The sequence below is a fragment of the Globicephala melas genome, chromosome 21 (genome assembly GCF_963455315.2).
Source record: "Globicephala melas chromosome 21, mGloMel1.2, whole genome shotgun sequence".
Classification (NCBI taxonomy): Eukaryota; Metazoa; Chordata; class Mammalia; order Artiodactyla; family Delphinidae; genus Globicephala; species Globicephala melas.
The window spans coordinates 22,297,564-22,318,780 of NC_083334.1; the positions used below are offsets into that span (position 1 = coordinate 22,297,564).

At 35.2% G+C, this 21,217-nt stretch overlaps 1 protein-coding gene across 1 annotated transcript in view; it reads left to right on the forward strand.

The window, feature by feature from the left end:
• Positions 1-21,217, forward strand: part of TNKS (tankyrase) — a 174,319-nt gene that overhangs the window by 64,110 nt on the left and 88,992 nt on the right. The window lies entirely within an intron of this gene.

A 21,217-nucleotide genomic window follows, 5' to 3' on the forward strand; every position in this document is an offset into this window, starting at 1 on the left:
AGAAGTTGAGATGCTCTTTTTAAACATGATTTGACCAAAGAATGAAAGTAAAGATAGTCTTTCCTAAGAAGTATTTGAAAATGTGAAGTAGAAAGTTCTTTTATATGTGTTAGAAGCTATAAGAGCAGAAAGGAGAATGGCATATTTTTTGGAATAGAAAAAATAGGAAGTGAATGTACATACATTGTAAAATTGGTGCCCAGATCACAGAGCTAAAGAACATTTAAAGGAATGAATGATTGCAAACTTTCTATAAACGTATTAAAGGATGGAAATGAGGTAGCTATGTCCTGAAAATTTTACTCGTAGAGAATAAAGTGAGTAAAGTCCTTAAGAAGCTACAGAGATTGCAGAAAGACAGGTTTACAAAATGGCTGCCTTGCAACAGAGTTTCCGTCAAAACAAATGGTTGTCTTACCCACTTCTGTTAACTTTTTTCCTGTGAACCTGAGTCGGAAAATATTGCTAAACTTTTATCATCACACTTTGCCAGTAGATTTGCATTGTCCAGTAGTGTGATATAATTGTGTAAATGTTCTCAATGTTGTTATTTAAAGCAAATCAGAATGCTACTTTATAGATTCTTTAAGGTTAAAATTCAGGAACACTAGTCTATTTTTAAAATAGACCTATCTTTAATTGTCTGAAAATCAGTTAAGCTTTCAAGTAACCCACATTTACAAACTGTAAGTTGTTTAAACATAAGAAGAACAGCTTATGAAAAGTTTTTATTGGTAGGATATGAGAGCAGCTTTCTTTTGATTTTGACCAATCATTTCTCTGTGGGCTAAAAGAAATGAAATGTATTTTTTCAATTGAAATGATGAAAGTATATATGATCACTTTACAATGTATTTATTACATAGTAGATTTTTTTTTTCATTCTACTGTATAATCTTGTTCACTAATTCTTATTTGTTTGGCTATCTGGGTTTTCCTAAGTATTTTTCAATGAAAGACCTTATATCTTTTAATGATGTAGGATAACATAACGTGTATTTATTATGTTTTATGTGTTTAATGAAGTTCAATAACTTTTGTATTTACCTAATTAATTAAGTGAGCTTAATTAACCACTGTGGCTATTCCTCAGAAACTATGGTGAGTTCTTAGTGTCATAATTAGGGAATTTTGCTTTGTGTTATGAGTCTACTGCTTAAGGGCTTGAATTGAAGAAGGTGCACAAGCAGAAGGACTTCTTTGAGTACTTGCAGTCACTATACTTAGAATTTTTCATTCATTTTCCTTAAGACACTCGTTTACACATATGTCTTCCAGTAAACTCTATAAAGCTTGATGTCCCAACACAATTAGGAAAGATCAAGAGCAGTGGGAGATGTGCTCTTTATGTATTCAACAAAGGATAATTGCAGAAAAGCACTGTAGACCTCTGTAAATCTTTCCCACTACATCTGAATTCTTTAGCTGAAGAGTACTTATGCAGGGAATATACCAAAAGATCTCTCTGGTAATTTTGGTATTCCTACATCTTGATCATGCCAAGGTTAGGTTTATCCTTAAATACCTGGCTATATTATTTGAATTATTTATTGGAGAATCGTTCACACCCTTGAACATTTTTAGTTAGACTATAATATTGGAAAGGAACTAAATCACTGCCGCCATTACATTCAATAATCTATTGGTTTTATGGATGGCAATGATAGGCAATTAAATTTGGCACAGGAAGAGTTCCCAAAGACAAGTTTATTATTTTTTTCACTTGTAAATTTTGCTCAGATAATCAGTAGAAATAATTTTTTCATTATCAATTAAATGTTCTTTTTGAGAAAGAAAATAACACCTTATAAATGGGAACTGTTGTGACACATCTAGGCTACAGACAAAAACAAGGTCATTGTGAACTCACAACATAGCAAACATCTTCTTCAACTGGCTAATATAAGTGACAGTTGCTTTTTTACCCAGCCATAGAATTGCCCCCATTTTCTAATGGCATACAATCTAGAACAAACCTTTGCTTCCTTATATCCTCCCCTGAAATATCTTAACTAAGCTCAAAAGCTATAATGGATTCTAACATAGTCTTACTGAGGTGCCTGTGTTCCCCATGGCCTGTGTTCTCTCCCTCACTGTAACAAGTAACGTCCCAACTTGTTCAACGATAGCTGTGTTCCTAGTGGTCTTTGGCTGGAGGGCATCGACACTTTCCTTAAAGATATTTCTTAAGGTACAAATTATTCCCCTAACACTTAAAAGTCGAATGCTTTGTTAACTTTTTGTGTATATATATTCAATTCAGCGTGTTTGTTAGTACTTACATGTTCAGACATTTTGATAGCTGTTAAGTATATAAGGATAAATAAGACACTGTCTCTGCGCTCTAGGAAATTTCAAACTGAGCCATTGTTATATTTTCACGTGTTAATAACAGTGAGTCTGATTTATTTATAAACCTCTTTCCTTTATAGATTATACTCATTCTTTACCTTGTTTCAACTGAAGGACAAAGAAAATGCTTGAAAATTTGTTAACTTTGTGTAGGGTATGGAATTCTGGTTACCTTTGCCTAATATCTTGACAAGGGCTAAATTTTTGGAACTTATTCACAAGAACTCTAGTGCTACAGAATTTATAAAATAAACTCTTACTGAGAATGCATTTGTGTGTATGTGTGTATGTGTCAGAGAAAAAGAGACAGGGAGAGACTGAGAGAGACATTTACTTTGTAACTGAGTCATAATGATTTACACAGAACCACCTGATGGCCAGTTATGATGATATAGTATGTGCCTTTCCTAAAAGAACTTCTGGAATTACTGTTAGTTCCAACATCTGCCCCAGGATATATCTATCTCCACAAGTCATTTTCAGTAAGATGTGAAAGTTTCTCAGTTCAGTCTATGTCATGAAAACTATAGATCTTCATCTCGCACAAAGAGAATGAATCTTAGAGAATGAATCTTAAAGTGTTCCTTAGTTTCACTCTTCAACAAATAACCTTGCCAAGTCTTCTTATATTCCAAGGCAAATCAGTGGGCCGCTGGGATTTAAAATTTTTAACACTTCCAAATGGCTACAGATATTTCTTTACAAACTGCATATAGAAATGTTTGCCTTAAGTCTTTTAAGATTATCAAGATGAGAAAACATTAGGCTGTCAAGAAGCTGAAAATAGCTTACTGAAATTTTATACTAACTCACTGTTAGGTAGTCCTTGTCACGATTCTTGGGTAATTGTTTGCAGAAGCCTTTATACAAATGGCTGGTTCTATCAATTAAGCCACATTTACTCAAAAATGCATAGTATTTTTTGCTAGCACAGAGAGCTTATGTGGGAAGAATCACTTTCAATATATGAATGGTGCTAGTTACCCTTAACTATAGCTTTCTCCAAAATGGATGTATTATTACATAATCACAAATTAGAAATGTTAAGTTATTTGAAGTAATTATCTACTTTTGTCACACCAAGATTTCTACAAACATTACTTAAGGTTTATTTGTGTCTGTATGCTATTTGGGCTGGGGACAAATAATTTGAGATGGTGGCGGGTGGGTCAGAATAATGTCATCTTTCATAAACACCACTAGTCATGAACTATCGTAGCTGTAATTTGTCAGACTGTTTGTTCCCTTTATGTATAAAAAAGTTTTTTAATGTTGTCCTTGAAATAAGACTCCGTTTATTTTAGTTTAGAATATTAAATACCATTTTTTTCTTTCATTTTTTTTAGCTCTAATTTCTCATCAGTTCATTTCTGGAGATATTTTAAACTCTATTTAAAATGTATAATGGTACCTTTAGTAAAAACATGCTATCTCTTTCTAGCATATATAAACCTTGGTTTATAACTGTAAAGAAAATATGACTAAATAAATGTACATACTTTAGTGTCTCATAAAAATGTATGTAAACTCAAATCAAAATACAGAAAATGTATTGTTTTTACCTCTTTTGGAGGACTACTATCACTAGCAGCCTGCTAGAAGTACACAATTACTATACTTCTTTATACCCTATTGTCATAAAGCAGCTGATTATACTATACTCCCATAATAGTAAAAAATGAATATTTTATCAAATTTATTTTTATATAAATTTTAAGTCAGTGAAATGAAAACACAGGTCAAGTAAAAACCAAAATCAGCTTTATTAAGCATAATTTAATATGAGAAATTTCGATAGGTTTGCTTTTTACCATATTTTTAAGTCATTTACAGAATCTTGGGAAGTCGGTTTTTATTTAAAAATATTTGCATTAGACATAGTCTTGAAAAAGAAACATAAAAGAAATTTACGGTAATACCACTTCACACCCATTAGGATAGCTACTATTTTTTTTAAAATGAAAGAGAAAAAATAAATATTAACGAGAATGTGGAGAAATTGGAACCCTTGTGCACTGTTGGTGGGGAAGTAAATGATGCAGTGACTGTGAAAAACAGTATGGAGTTTCCTCAAAAATAAAAATAGAATGGCTATGATTCAACAGTTCAACTTCTGGGTATGTATTCAAAAGAACTGAAGCAGAGACTCAAAGGAATATTTGTACACTCATGTTCATAGTAGCATTATTATAGCCAAAAGGTGGGGGCAACTCAAGTGTCCATCAAGAAATGAGTGGATAAACTAAATATGGTATATTCATAAAATGGAGTTTTATTCAGCCTTATAAAGGCCTGCCATTCATAAGCCCAGTATTCTCCTAGAGAGAGAAAAGTAAGTTCTTTGCGTAACATAAATGACTAAATGCTTGATTAGTTTACTATTGCTATTTATTTATTTTCTTATACTAATTCAAATAGCTGTCTCCTCAAAACTATTTACCTTGCTTTCAGGAATAAAAGATATGTTCGAAAAAAAGCTAAAAAGTAATAGGCAGCCAAACTTTTACTGGAAAGTACTGTTATATGTATATGCTTATAATAATTTTTTTTGACTGAATTAAAAGCATAACATTTTCATTCAACAATTTCAGGTTGCCACATCAGATTTTGTGTTTGCTCATTCTGATTTATTTATAATGCAATTTTCTAAATCTGTATCCTAATCCTGTTCTATTGGTTTTTTTCAGGGGTTTCCTATGTAACCTCATAATACTTTCATTTTTAGTTCTAAACTTAGATACAGTAGACTCCTCTGTTGCAGTGGAGCTTCCTCTGGATAAGACATTCCTTTTAGGAAACATAGGCATCTCCAGGGATGGGAACGTGGGTCAGGTGTTCCTCTTTTTTAAAATACATTGAGCACTTACAGAGATATGAGAAAGAGTATAAAATATGGTCCCTGACTTCAAGGGGCTCAAGTTAGGCAAGGAAGACAGACCCACAAATTATTTTTCATACAATATATAAAGTGTTATGGAGCACAGAGGAAGGTGCAGTTGATTCTCTGCAGGAATTACTAAAGCCAAGAACTCAGCATTTACTGCACCTGGGTTGTTCTCTGTCCACTTCTGAGACCTAGTATTTTCTATCTAACATTTCTATGTATTTTTCCATTTAGAATATTTTGTTTTTCTGTACTTTTGATCAGTAGTGTCAAAGGAATTCGGCCTAGACTAAAACCAAATGATCTTATTCAGTTTCACTCCCCAGTTACTTCTGGGTCATCTGTAAGCTTGGCAGGAAATAAATGCAATAAGCAAACTAAGCAAAATGAAAAAAAAAATACAATTCTTCTTTAGCTTGTTCTCAGCAAGAAGAGTATCATTCTACTGAATCGATAGCACTTTCTTCTGAATCCATCAGGAGGCATCAAGAATCATTATTCAGAATCAGAATCATTATTCAGAACTTGAACACAGTAAGTTACTGTCTAGAATGAGGGTAAAAGTGAGTTTGCCTGTGTGCACACACTGGTTTGCTAGTTGTTTTTTAAAGTTAGAGCATGTATAACCTTGGAACCTTCTCCTGAAGATGGTAATAGGTAGTTGCTGATTTGAGTTTCAAATGTGCCCTTTCTTTAATTTTTCTAAGATACTAATTAATATCTTGCTGCTAAAGAAGCAAGAAAAAAGGAAAAGGAAATGTGTATCTCCAATCCACAAATCATAGATTTCTGAGCTTTATTTAGTGTTTAGCTGATACACTGGGGGCATATACGCCTACGCGCACGCGCGCGCACGCACACACACACACACACACACACACACACACACACACACGGGTATGGGTAATCAATAAACTAACCGCACTGATTCTGAGCTCAGGTTGGTGATGTCATTATTAAGAACCCAGCAGTAGGGATTCCCTGGTGGCGCAGTGGTTAAGAATCTGCCTGCAAATGCAGAGGACACAGGTTCGAACCCTGGTCTGGGAAGATCCCACATGCCGCAGAGCAGCTGGTCCCATGCGCCACAACTACTGAGCCTGCGCTCTAGAGCCCGTGAGCCACAACTACTGAGCCCACGTGCCACGACTGCTGAAGCCCGCGTGCCTGGAGCCCATGCTCTGCAGCAAGAGAAGCTACCGCAATGAGAAGCCTGCGCACTGTGGCGAGTAGTGGCCCCCGCTCGCCGCAACTGGAGAGAGCCTGTGCACTGCAACGAAGACTCAACGCAGCCAAAGATAAATAAATAAATAAATAAATAAATTTATAAAAGAAAATAAAAGAAACCAGCAGTAACTCAGAAGAAAGGATTGCCCATCATTTTTATAGCAGTGGTACAGCCTTGTAGAGAAACATTGTTTTATGTGGCCTTGTCCGTGTCCCGTTGGAAACAGTCATTATCAGCAGGGCTGACTTGCACATCCTCAATATTTAACATAGTACTAATGTTAGATTGATTTTATCTTTAATTTACCTCAAACCTCATGCTATGTGCATATTAACCTTTAGTCACATTTCATAAGGATTGCTACATTGCAGAGTCGGTACATTTCTGTGGTAGATAGGTAAAAATATGTCAAAATTGATATGTATTTTATGAAATCATTATATATAATAAAAAGTAAATCTAAAGTTAAAAATTAACAAAAAACAAAACATGTATGAAATCTAGTAACAAATTCATATTTTTCAATATGGCTTATCATTATTGACACATGGATATACTTGAAGCCTGCTTCTAGAAGTCAGTAAGTTACCAATTAGTTTATTACAGAACATCAAGTATCTGTATGATAGGAGCTTACTACCGAAATATGCATCTTTCTTTTGGAATTAAGTTTTCTCTCTAATGAGGAAATGAGATTTACTCTTTGTAAGGTTCTATCAGTCTCGGTATGATTCTATCTCTTTGGGATATGGAAGAGAAGGGAGAATTCACTGCATTGTTTTTCTAACTATCTTTCTCTGAATAGCTTTCACTTTTTCTTGGAAATTATTTAAAACCTTCTATTTTTTCCACTACTTGATTAATGTTGTACATCAGTTTTTATAACTTTCTGCTCATGTTGTGATTACAACTTTCTAAGGACCCAGCAAAGTGTTTAGGACAGTGAGATAAAATGCCCCCCCTTTTCATTATATTAAAGCCGTTTCATTATAGAGAAAGTTACTGGGGTATGGAGAAATCTGTTCTCTCAGATCCCTTAAATGTTGTTTTCAATCAAAATTCTTTCACTGATGCTAATGAAAAAGAGGTCCTATCTCCCTGATGATTTCAGGGGGAAATAATAAACAATTTTTAGTAAAGCAATTGCTTTAAAATTTGAAAAGCATTATTCTTACCATCATTGTCATCATCATTATCTTGTCTTGGAGGTTTACTGTAAGGAAAGCATTGTTGTGTGTTTTATTTATATTATCCCTGACCCTCAGAGCAACCCATAAGATAAGCTTTATCGTTCTCATTTTACAATGAGAAACAAGAAGCTCAGAGGAAGGTTAAATGATTTGGTCAAACTCGCTAGATGGTAGGCTAGATAGTAGCTGACCCAGGATTTATTCAAAATTTCTGGCACAAATGGTAATGCTCCTTGATATGACTTACCAGTGATTCTCAAGCCAGGCCCAGGTCACGTGCCCCCGGTGGACATATGCACAAACCACCCCGATCTTTGTGATGAAAGTCATGAAGTTAGAGGAAGAAAAAAGATTAAAGACAGCAGTAATATACCATCCAGACTCAATTAGAGCATTTTACCTTCTCCTTTTAAGTCTGTTTAGTCTTTTTTTTTTAATTCCAACATGCCATTAATACACTTTTCCTTATGAACTTTCAGCCATAATCAGTCCATTGTTGAATAACTTAAATGGTTAGAAATATTTCTCCCATTAATTAAGCCAAATACAGTAACTTCTTTTTGGAACTACATTGTATATGGCTAAGCATTTTTCTTTTGGAGAGCCTCCTCTGAAATACAGACAAGAGTAGACGGGACCCTTTGTATAACTGTAACCATCACCTCTGCCACCTTAGTCTTTTATACTGTAAGCCAAATAGCCCCCCACCCAGTTTTTTTAAAAATTTATTTGTTTATTTTTTGCTGCATTGGGTCTTCGTTGCTGTGTACAGGCTTTCTCTAGTTGCGGCGAACGGGGGCTACTCTTCGTTGTGGTGCGTGGGCTTCTCATTGCGGTGGCTTCTTTTGTTGCAGAGCACAGGCTCTAGGCGCGTGGGCTTCAGTAGTTGCGGCCCATGGGCTCAGTAGTTGTGGCTCTTGGGCTCTAGAGCGCAGTCTCAGTAGTTGTGGTGCACGGGCCTAGTTGCTCTGTGGCATGTGGGATCTTCCCGGACCAGGGCTTGAACCCATGCCTCCTGCATTGGCAGGCGGATTCTTAAACACTGTGCCACCAGGGAAGCCCACCCTTTTTTTTTTTTTTAAATTCTGCTGATACAGCATAAGTTTCCATGTGTTTTTTTGTAAATTTGTCACATTGATTCATTGAGTTTCCTGTCAGACCAGCTACAGAGTAGTTGAATCTGGGCTCATCTTAAGCCAGTTTTTAGTCTTTCTTGACTTACATATTTGAACAGTTGACTTTTTGTTTTGTTTTTACTCTAATAGCAGGACACTGTATTTATCCTAATTCTTTATGTTCTTCTTGTAATGCTTGCCATCAGTTGCCATCATTCTGTATCTTAAGATGGTCAGGTTCCTCAAGACCAGATTTTGTTCCTCCATGTTATCTAGATAGCCAGCTCTTCTTCTTTTTTTTTTTTTTTTTCCCAAATTTCCGTTTCTCTTAAGTTATTCAGCAGGAAGAAATGATGAATTTACCAGGTCCTTTTGTCTTTTGCCCAGGACTTTCAGAGTCACTAGAAATGGTCTCTATTTCTTTTGATACAGTTGTTCATCTCTACAAGATTCAGTAAAAGTGATTAGTGGTGTATTTGATATACTATCTAAGCATATTCTTAGTCACTTCTTTGCATTTGCATTTGCATGAGGTAGCCTTATAAAAACCTGTGCTATACCCATGAATCATCATTAACCATACTGGTCCCTTTCTCTGGATACTGTAGTATGTTGCAAGGCTTCTTCAGTCCTTAATACCTATGCATTCTCATCATTATTGCATACATCTTTGAAAGACCTAGATTACCTACTAAGAAAAGCCTCATTTTTGCATTATTCTGGTCATTAATGCTCAATACTTCTTAGGTATTACTCACCTCTGAGTTTCCAGTCTTCTCACCTGCTTCATTATTGGATTCTTTCCCGCTCCCAACCTCATTTATATCTGTTTTTACTGCTCTCCTTCTCTCTTATTCTTCCACTTCCCTTTCCCTTTTCTTCTCTCTCCCATGCATCACTCCACCCCTACCAAATAAATGTCCAGAAGTCATGCTCTGAATCGGGAGTTCCTTATACCTAGGAGAGTCCTTACATCACTCAGGGAATTTGCTCCTCCATAGTGACAGTGTTTACCAAGTTTTGTAATCTTCCAGCTCATGATAGTTTTAGATGCGCACTGTCCAGTACAGTAGCTACTGGCCACAGATGGCTATTGGACATGTGAAACAGGCCTAGTGCCACATGTTGAAATGATAATATTTTAGATATATTGGATGAAATAAAATATCTTATTAAAATTAGTGCCCTCCGTTTACCTTTTTTTAACATGTCTAATAGAAAATTTTTAATTACATATGTGCTTTGAATTATGTTTCTACTAGACAGCATTTTTAGATACTCTAAACTAAAAGGAAATAAATAAAGAGATTATTCATTAGCACAATGGAAAGAGAAAAATAAATTACACATGAAAAAAATAATAAAATGCATAGCATTCCGGAGCCATTTTGGATCGGCACATCTCAATAGGCCCAGAGAGCTTTGCTATACTATTGTACAATCTGGTCTAGGTTCAAAATAATTGCCCCTGATTTGTCAAGAAATGTTAAATTATATTTTGAATAATCCATTTTTGAATGCATAGAAGTGTTTAACGTATTTCAGAAAGAAATTCCCTCAAGAGCAGGAGAATTAAAATGCTAAATTAGCAGTATGTTGAAAACTTGGCTATCTAGAGTGATTTAGCCCTTGACTTTTCCAAGACAATTAATTTTTATGGTTGCAGCTTTTAAATAAGGCTAAGTGATAATTTTTATATGAAGGTAGTTGATAAATTTATGGGGGCAAAAATAAGCCCATCAAAGAGTAAAAGTACCAAAATATTCAAAACCAGTTTTTTTCATCAGAAATGTTTCTTAATGTTTGATGTGAAGTATTTATATTAAAATTATTTCAAAAAATTAATTTTTGTTGTTTGTTATTAAGATTAGTATACAGATTTCATCTCTTCATTCAAGGAACTTTCATATGTAGTACCTGCAATCTCTGTCTTTGGTCATCTTGTTTAGAAATGGTAGTAAATGTCTCTCATAGGCATTTCTACAATAAAGTTATGGATAGTACAAAACTAAAACCTAACCATGGAAAACAGATTAATGTTTTGAACAACGTGGCAGGGTTGTATGCATGAAGTGTTATATATCACGGTTAATCCAAGCAGCTTTCTGAAATATAAGAGGAACAAGGAAGTTCTGAATAACCATCTACTGAAAAGATAATATCAAGCATTGATATAAATCTAATTTCTGCTAAGAAATTCATATTAGCACACACAAAAGACATGACACATGTCAAATCTGTTGACACAGATTTTATTATTGATATACAATTATCTTATACATGTTTCTGATAGAATTGTTGCTGTCCTGTTTTGCTAGGTATTTAAAATAAAAATGGAACTAGACAATAAAACTGATACTAAGAGATGGGGTTAAATATATTCCAGGTAAGAAAATTAAAATGTACAGTTGACATGTGGCTTCCTGCTTCTATACATAGGAAAATATATCCCAGTAAGATATGTAATTTTAAGATTATCTGAAATTGAACATCTACTTCTGTTTCTCCAGTTTGCTACTTCAAATAAAGATGTTTTTCCTGATTTACATTTAGACAGACTTGAAACAATTTCCCAAAGCAAAATACTACGGAATAATTTTTCCCCCAAAATTGCAAATACGTCCTCTTCATTTCCTCAACTTTAAAATCTTTCCTCCATATTTTTCTGAAGTAATAAACTTCCTCATATATCTCCTTCTCAGTTGAACAAAATAAGAAAAGAAGATAAAAGTCTAAGAAGAAAGTCAAAATCAGTAGTTATCATGTTAGTACACTAGCCCATTATAGTAACTTTATAATAAGAAAGTAGTTAAGTAAATTAAGTGAATGCTCATCTGTATTGGATTTTTTTTTTAAGCTAATATTATGCTCAGGAAAGGAGCAAACTGGCCTTCTAGACATTATACATTAGTACCTCTCTTATAGTCTTTTATTTTTTCTAAAACTACTTCTCTTGGAGAACATTTTCTTTAATATGTCTGAAACGCCTCCTAGGTGAACTATGAACTCTCAATGTCTGTCTTGAAATTGGCTGTGCAAGAATCAAAGACTGTAGTTTCAACATCTAAATAATTAAATAAATTAGATATATTATTTAAATAGATTATTCTAATTTAATGGACATTCTCAGTATATGAAGTCTGAGTGTGTGGTAATATATCCATTAAGCAGAAGCTGAATTAGCAAAGTGTTGCTACTGTGAGCATGTTCAGAAAGATTATTGGGTGAAGTATTAATCTAAGATTGAGATGTAAATATTTTAAATTTTACCATTCATAGCATGATATCCCAGGTGACACATAAAACTAACACATCAAATATAAGCTCTGCTGCATTGTGATGCATTCAATGCCTTCTCTCTACTTGACATTCTTTCCATTCTTACTGCCACCATTTACGTACTTTTCTTCTCACCATCTTGCTACAATAGCCCTGTAACTAATCCCCAGTGTCTCCAGGTCTTAGTTCATTGAGCTACCAGGTTAAGTTCAGCTTTACTTAGTTTACTCCCCTGCTCAAAAAGAAAGAAAAGAAAAGTAAACGAAGAGTTCCTATACCTTACAAAATCATGTTAAACTCTACAACCTGGGCTTCCCTGGTGACGCAGTGGTTGAGAGTCCGCCTGCTGATGCAGGGGACACGGGTTCGTGCCCCGGTCCGGGAAGATCCCACATGCCGCGGAGCGGCTGGGCCCGTGAGCCATGGCCGCTGAGCCTGCGCGTCCGGAGCCTGTGCTCTGCAACGGAAGAGGCCACAGCAGTGAGAAGCCCGTGTACCGCAAAAAAAAAAAAAAATACTGGCAAAGGACATGGATTCTTGTCCTAGCTTTGCCACTGTATAGTTTTAAAATTTTAGGCAAGTTATTTACTTATTTTGGGTCTTAACTGAGTCATGTATAAAATAAGGATATCAAACTAGTTTATCTTGCCAAGCTTGCCTTAAGATTATATTTAGAATCAATGAGTGTAAGTCAGAGGTACTTTTTTTTTTTTAACAGCAGTTCTTTTTTTTTTAACAGCAGTTCTTAACTTCATAGACTCCATAGATTCTGTAAAAACTCTTAAAACTGTAGGCAAAAATTTGAGTTTATCTTCATATGTGCAAAGAATTTTCTCCCTACGGAGAGGGTCTAAAGCTGCTTTCATTAGCTCCTTAAAGTGCTTCGTGACCCCCCCCAAAGTTAGGAAGTGTTATTTACCTGATCTAAATCTTTTATTAACACAGACATACACACACTCAATGCCTCAATCTCTCTCCCACTGTCTGGTGAATATCTCAAAGCTTTAAGAACATAGTGCTTAGCTCTGTCATCTTCTGAAAGTGGTCCTCAACATCTTTTCCTTAACATACCTGACAGATAATGTTTACACGTGTGATATACTTCCGTCAGTGACAGCTGTGCATTGCAACGTGCTAAATGAATAATATATTCTATGGATTTGATACCGTTCCTCGTGTTCTAGCTCTGTCCATCACTTTTGTCCTACTAACTCAAGATTCAGTACATGATACAGTAGTAGTAGCTGTGTTATACTTGGCATATTATAGATAGTGAATATATATTTGTTAAATAAATAAATGATGTTATTCAAAGGAGAACTAATAAATGAGTGGCATTAAAAGAGAGACAGAGAGTTTGAATGAGAAAGATTATGCCCAGGATAAAATACCATTACTCAGACTTCACTAAGTTTAATTAACTCTAACCCTGAATAAGAGATTTAGTGATACTTTGGGGGAAATATAAGAAAAAAATAAGCATTTGCAGCTTAAAGAAGTAAATCATAATTGGTGCTTCCTGAAAAGACCAAAATTGCAAAGTTACTACATCTTTCAGAGACTTTGTAAACAGGACAAAATATACAAAGAATAAAATGCAATCATATACAATAATTACAGTGAAGACAAGACAGTTCTTACATCATTCAAAAAGTAGTCACTTGTACTTCTGCATTAGCCTTAGTTTCCTTAATTCCTTATATTTGGTGTAAGAAGGCAGAGGTCTGACTATCCCAAATAGGTGTCTCACCAAACTTCTGGCCCTCAGTAGGCTGATGCATTGAGGGGCTGAGCATCCTGATAAGAGCAAGGACTGCAGGAAAGTAATTTCCTTTTCACAGATAACAGTGTGGTTCCTATAAATCAAAATATGCTTTGTTCATGTGTTCTCGTAGCTCTAAGATCGCAGGTACTACATACAAAACAGTTCCTTGAATGAAGAGATTAAATTTGTATATTCTCCCTATTTCAAAAAAAGTACAAAAGACAGAACAAGTGAGAAATGAAGAACTAGAAGCTGTGCAAATTAGTTCAGTTTTTAGGTGAATTGCCCTCAAAAAGAGGCAAGATTGGGATTTCTAGCTGTGAGGTTGAGATTTCTAGCAGTACAGTACTGTCATATTTCTCATTAGTCAACTTCTTCTCTTTTGTTCTTTTTCCTTTCTGTAGGTGGTGTGATTATATTCCAGAATAAAGAATTTTTCAAATTTTAAAAGAGATGTGATTTGTCAGTTTCTTATAAAGTTAAACATACATTTACTGTACATCCCAGCACCCACACACCTAAGTATTTGCCCAAAGGAGATGAAGACATAGGTCCATACAAAATCCTGTCTGAATTTTTACAGTAGCTTTATTCATAATCACCAAAAGCTGGAAACAGCCCACATGTTGATCAACTGGTGAATGGATAAGCAAATTCAGGTGCATTCATATAGTGGAATACTGCTTGATAATCAAAAAGAACAAATATTGGTAGTCCAAAACACGAATGAATCTCAAAAGCATTTATACTAAGAAAAAGAAGCCATACTTAAAAGTCTACATATCCTGTGATTCCATTTATATGACATTCTATAAAAAGTTAAACTACAGAGAAAGAGATTAGATTAGCGGTTGCTATTGGGTTGGGATAGATTGATTACAGAGGCGCCTGAGGGAACATTTTGGGTGATGGAGATGTTCAAATTTTGAGATAGTGGCTACACAGCTGTGTAAGTTTGTCAAAATTCATAGAACTGTACATTTGAAAAGGTTGAATTTTAATGTATGTAAATTGTACTTCAGTGAGTAAATAAAATATTAAAAGACACAGCACATGTACTATATCATAAAATATCCCAGAGGAGTCTGGGCTTAACCCTATAATCAAACATTAATGTATATGATAGCTGTGTATACCAGGTGAGTCAAGTTTTGCTGCCAAATGAATTTTTAGAGCTTTGGGGATTTTGAATTGGCACATAAGAAATTGTGGGTTGATTGCTATAGAAGAAGGATCCCTGATATAGAGCAAAGAATGTAAAACTATTGGCCTGTTTTGGATCAAATACGCTTTTACTTCACCAGACCATTTTTGGACAGCAAACATTGTGATAGTAAAGAATCAATATCCCAGTTCTCTCAGCCCTGACCAGCCATTTACACAGATAGTTGATGGCTTAAGCAGTGGTGGGCAATCCAAGCACCCAGATACCACACCATACATGGCATCACAATCTGACATGCTTAGAATGAGATCTCATTCCTTCCTTCCTACCTTCCCTCCCTCCCTCCCTCCCTCCCTCCCTTCTTATTTTCTTTGTGACGTATCAAAAGGTCTTTTAAAGTACAGGCACAGTTTGCAGAATGTCTCATTGGTTAACAAGGTGCATTAGGAATACCTCTCCTGGTTTTTAATACCAAACTTTAGAGAATGCATATATATTATAATACAACATTTTTTTGGCCAGTGTGTGTTTGTAGTTATGTCCCAGATTTTAATACTTCCGTTTTTAACACACAAACAAGTCCGTGAAAAGTCTTGAGTTACATTCCAAATACAATTGACAGAATGTCAGAAGCAGGTATAAATTATTTGAAACCCCACTTAAGTGTCCATAAATGGGATGCCTATCTAAGACGTCACTGGGGCTAAGTGAAGACACACTACTGCATACAAAGAAACTGGTTGGTAACAATCATTTATTGACTGCATTATATGGTTTTTTTGCAGAGCCTTTGTTATGTCTGAGTGTAATTTTGTGTTTTTTAATGTTTTAGGACCTTGGTTTAGGTTTTTTTGTTAACATGTAGTACATTATAATTTTTATCGTTTAAATATTATAAGATAGTTGCATTTGGGGGCCTTTTATCTTCGAAAATTGATTTTCAGCTGCCCTGCAGGGCAGGATGTGTGGGACACCTCCATTTTTCTAAAGAACTGGAAAATTCTTCTCAAGCTGCACTGTACTGGGCAGCCAGCTTGGAGTTTACGTTAATACTGCAGCACAGGTTTAATGTTAGCGAATTAGAAAGGTCAGAGTTGTAGGGAGCAGAAGATAGGAAGGATCTCCAGCAGGAAAATACTCTATTCAAGCCTAAAATTTTAAAGCCCCCAATTATCCCTTGTTTAGAATCGATGTGGAGCGTTTAGTTTGATCGTGATTCTAGACTTCTCTAATGCTGTGGACTTTGAAGCCAGAATCAGAATGAGTGGGAAGATGGATAGGTTTCAGAAGTTGGAAGAAGGCATAGAGGACTCTTAATACTTTGTAATTTTTGCCCAACATTGTCCTGAAAATATTTATGAAAGATTTCAGAGAACGAAATAATAATTCAATTGACAATTGAAATAAATCAAATAATTCAAAAAATAATTTCAGAGAGAGGATGCAGATCATTCCTGGGGCCATGTGTACGTATAGTAGATACCAGCCCGTCTGAAATTGCTTTTGGTGGAAGACCTAGCTTAACATCTTGAGATTAGATTACTTCCTGGTGCTTCAGTGAAATTCCTTCCACAACTACGTGGCTGCTTCTAAAATATCAAATCTATTCGTGAAAACACAATGGATTATGTCACCCAAATTAATATTTTATTCCCCATATTGGCTGTCAGTCTAGTTACAAGAATCAGTTCATCTCTTGTATTTGTTGGCAGCTTGATGAGAAAGTATCTGTATGAGAATTAGCAATTCATGGTACTACTTAGCCCTCAGCAACAAAAGGGTCCCTAAACTTGATAATTGAGATTCTTGATTGAAGTCTTTACGTAGCTCTTACCTTGAGATACCTAAAGCATGAGGAATTAACACATGCTGTGGGAAATGCAAAATGTATTGGTCATTTTAATAGACCTGGAATACATTGTCTTCATTCCTACCTATTCCCTTGGTCCAAAATGTTAAAACAAACTAGAAGGTAAAACTTTTTTTTTTTTTTTTTGGCCCATGTTTACAAGCTCATGTGAAAGTTCCCTGCTTTAAAGTAGTTTTGATGGAAATACTTGGCTTATGTTATATAAATATGTTCAACCTGTTTAAAGCTAGTTGTTGTCATTGTTTTTAAAATTGTTTTATTACTATTATTGTTGTGTTACTCTTTTGTTTACATCGATTCTTCCAAAACGCAGATTTGCTTAGTTTCTGCTCACGTTAGCCTTTTATCAGGGCTTGACAGATAGTGAATAATACTCAGTGAAACCTTAGGCAATTCATTTAATTGTCTTGGTGTCAGTTTCATTAACTGTAAATAATATGTTGATGATCCCTTAGGCAAGCTATTCTGAAATTGGGGATGAGGTGACAGGAGAAAGGTGACTTTCAAGTTACACCCCCCCCTCACTGCATATAACAAGAGATGTTACTGATAGGCATGTATTATGCATGGTTTCAAAGTAGAGAAAAGAAAGGTCAAAATTCTTTCTTAGTCCTTTATTGCTTTAAGAATTTATGATTCTGTGTTCATAATTTTTCCATGTTGTTCCATCTCAACAAAACCAAATGACTCATTTTTAGAAAACTTAGTCTGCTTTGATCCTGTCAGTTGCTAAAGAAAAGAACAAAAGCCCCTTAAGATGTTGAAATTGAGATAAGTCAATAATTATGACGTCTATGTATTGATTCAGGTTTTCTTCATTTTTATTCAAAAAGTAATTTTGCCTTCACAGTAAGTGAAAGAGAAGTTGTTTCTAACTACCTCAGAGAAATACAAAGGGGAGCTTTATTTTTAACCTTTATTTTTTAACTTTCATTTTTAACCTTCTTTCTGATAACATATTGATACTTTTTAACACATTAACTCATATCTCTGCCCCCCGACTGTGTGTGTGTGTGTGTGTGTGTGTGTGTGTGTGTGTGTGTATTTATCTTTACATGCATCCTATCAATACTTAGTTTACTAATAAAAACAGTTCAGATTTTGGAAAGTAAACTTTGTGGCTTGCTTATTTTTTTTTTAGCCCCACTTATTTTATTCTAATCAAAGAAAAATATTTTAAGCCATCTGTTTTCTCCGTTTCTGGCTGCTATTATCTTGACTATAATTGCCTAGTTTCCCTTCTGGCTGATCTATTGCTAGCCTTTATCTGGATGTTATTAAAGAATATAAATGGTCCGCAGAGCACCGGAGTCTCAGCCAGAATATTTTCAGATTCGCAGCTAAAATGAAATAGAACTAGGGGTTTCACTGTGAAGTAAGCAGCTCGGATTTGTTGTCAGAGTGTGTGAGGGACTCTAAGTTCATTACGCTACTTCTGCGATGTAGCATTTGAAAAATAGCTCTGAATGTTTATGGATTGTGGTCCTCGGGCACCAGATAGTGGATGTTGGAATGTATTGCAGAAAAGCTGAATAAGTATGAGGAACTCTAACAGTGAAAGTAGAAAGTCATTTGTAATACCTCCGTCTGACACTGTTGGGTGCACTTATATGTTTCCTTTTGAAAGCTTTGGTTTATTATCAGTTTATCCATGAGGGAATAACTTTTTTTTTTTTTCAAAAAGTGCCCTTTGGAGAAAATATCAAGCTATACTTGATGAGAAGCTTATGTATGTAGACTGATGTGAACTTTGGAGATGCCAAATACTTTGCAGTTTTATTTCCTAGCTTACTGAAGTCATGTTTCACTATGACTTCAATTTCAGTAGTAGCTGCTTTCAGATCTCAATTTCAGTATGATTACTGTATATCAGGAAATGTATACTTACACCAAAATATAGACTGCGTCAGAATTGTTTTCACCTCCCTTTACCCCGTTTGGGCCACTTTCCTCCCCAAGAAAAGTTCACTGGAGTAGAGTATGGGAATATTTTAAATAATCACAAAGCGTATAGATCTTTAAATATACTTTGCACTCTACTTGTTAACATATTTCAGTATTTCCTCATTGTTTTCAAAATGAAGTTCAAACTTCTTAGAGTGCCATTCATGTGATCTATTTCTTCTCTGCCTCATTCTTACCCATTCCCCTGCAAATGTGCTTTGCTTCAGGTTTACTGAGCAGCCATTGCCCCTCTCATTTCTTTTACTTTGGTTGCTTCCTTCTCCCTCACCCTTCTTCACCGGAGGATCACCTGTTCTTCCTTTAAAAACTCTGCACAAGTTTTCCTTCTTCCAGGAAACCTTCCTTGAACTACAATTATCCTGCCTCTTATTAATCCTACTTAGACTAGCCTTTAAACTCTTCATAGCATAAGACTCATTTACTACTCTCATCGTTTGTTTACTTGTTTGTCTTGTTTAATAGACTATTATTCCTTGAGTTTAGAGATGATAGTTTCTTTTTTTGGTTTTGAACCTGGCCTATAGGCCTTTCAAATAATTGTTTGCTGACTGACTAAATGAATGACTTTTCTAGATTATCCCATAATTTCACTTATTTTGCTCTTGATTCTTAAGGCGTTTGAGGGTATGGGTCATACCATTTTCTCAGAAGGAGATTCTTAAACTGACTCATTCACTTCCATATTGCCACCTAAAATATTTAATAAAGGTAGGTCTTTGGTTTGGGGAAGACAAGAACCTTATTTGTGGGGGATTAGAATAATGTAAATCTTAAACTGTCAATCAGTTAAAGAGTCTGGAATACAATACATGGGAAATTAGAAAGACCGACTCTTATCATGAAGCATGCATTCTAGCTTATCCATGTATATTGTTGAGCCCGTGACTTTATTGGTATATAAAATTCCCTTAGGAGAGACTAGATATTTAACAATTTTTTCCTTATTTGAAAATAACTGCTTACAGTTTCTAGATTTTAATAAAATCTTAATCTAAGAATCAAGACAAAAGTTTAAAGAAATATTTGCTAATGAAGGGTTATAGAATTTAAACATGTGCTTGATGGTCCTGAGACGTCCTTAAAATATTTGCATCAGGGCTTCCCTGGTGGCTCAGTGGTTGAGAGTCCGCCTGCCGATGCAGGGGACACGGGTTCGTGCCCTGGTCTGGGAAGATCCCACATGCCGCGGAGCAGCTGGGGCCGTGAGCCATGGCCGCTGAGCCTACGCGTCCGGAGCCTGTACTCCGCAATGGGAGAGGCCACAACAGTGAGAGGCCCGCGTACCGCAAAAAAAAAAAAGAAAAAAAATGTGCATCAATATTCTGCATTCTGTAGCAAAATAAACAAAATGCAAAGAAATCCATATTTATAAGTGATAAGGTTTGTTAGTTTAAGCTTATTTCTTAATAGAATTATAACATTTTCATCTAAAATTTTATTTTTTGTATGTATACTTAATATTTGCCTTCACATAATTACTTGCTTAGACATTTTGTATAATTATTTCTTTAATGATATAGCAAACTGAGTCAGCATATTATAGCTGAATCATGGTCCTGGCTGTTTCTTTTATTTATTCAGTGAGCAAACTCTATATTACTAAAATTCCTTCAGTTGTGCTTGCAAAGACTTGTTTGTTAGTTCTTGAATGCCCTAAGAAATTTGTATTGAAGATTCTAAATTATATACCTATTTTCAGTCTGTGATATATTAAAAAATAGAATGGAGAAAAATTATTCACATCTTAATGGTTGGATGTCTGCTTATTCTCAGAGACCCCAGTCTCCTTTTAAAAAATATTTTTAAGATTCATTGTTGTTAAACTTTAGTATTGAATTTGTATAAAGTGTAGGTTGCAGCACGTTAGAATATTATTGTCATTTAGGAATGTATTCACTGTTTTGGTTTTTAGAGCACTGCCTCCAAGGGGCTCATAGCATTTGGTACGTAGTTCACGTATTTCTAGTCTACAGACCTACCCTATCGAGGCAAAGGCTTCTTGATTCTGATATTTTTTTTCTTCTGCTATAAAGCTCAGCAATGGTAATTAATGTGTGTTTTTTTTTTGACAAAACTTTCCATGTCATTACAAATAAAACTGAGGTTTTTTGAAGACTAGTAATTTGTACCTTTAAAGAGCCACATTATTTTGCTTTTGTCTCAGAATGTATTATGCTTCACAAGTATACTGTGACAGCCTGAATAGAAAAGGGGGGAGGGGACATTGTCTTCAACTGGCATGCTGTTATCAGAGGGAATGTGTTTCTGGACACGAGATTTAGCATTCATTGGTCGTCTGAAGAAAGCTATTTCATCTGAGGATTGGACAAGAAGCTGCGTCAATTTGCTGCCCGTCTCCAAGGCACTGGTGATGCTGCCTTCACAAGCTGGCTAACGTCACGGC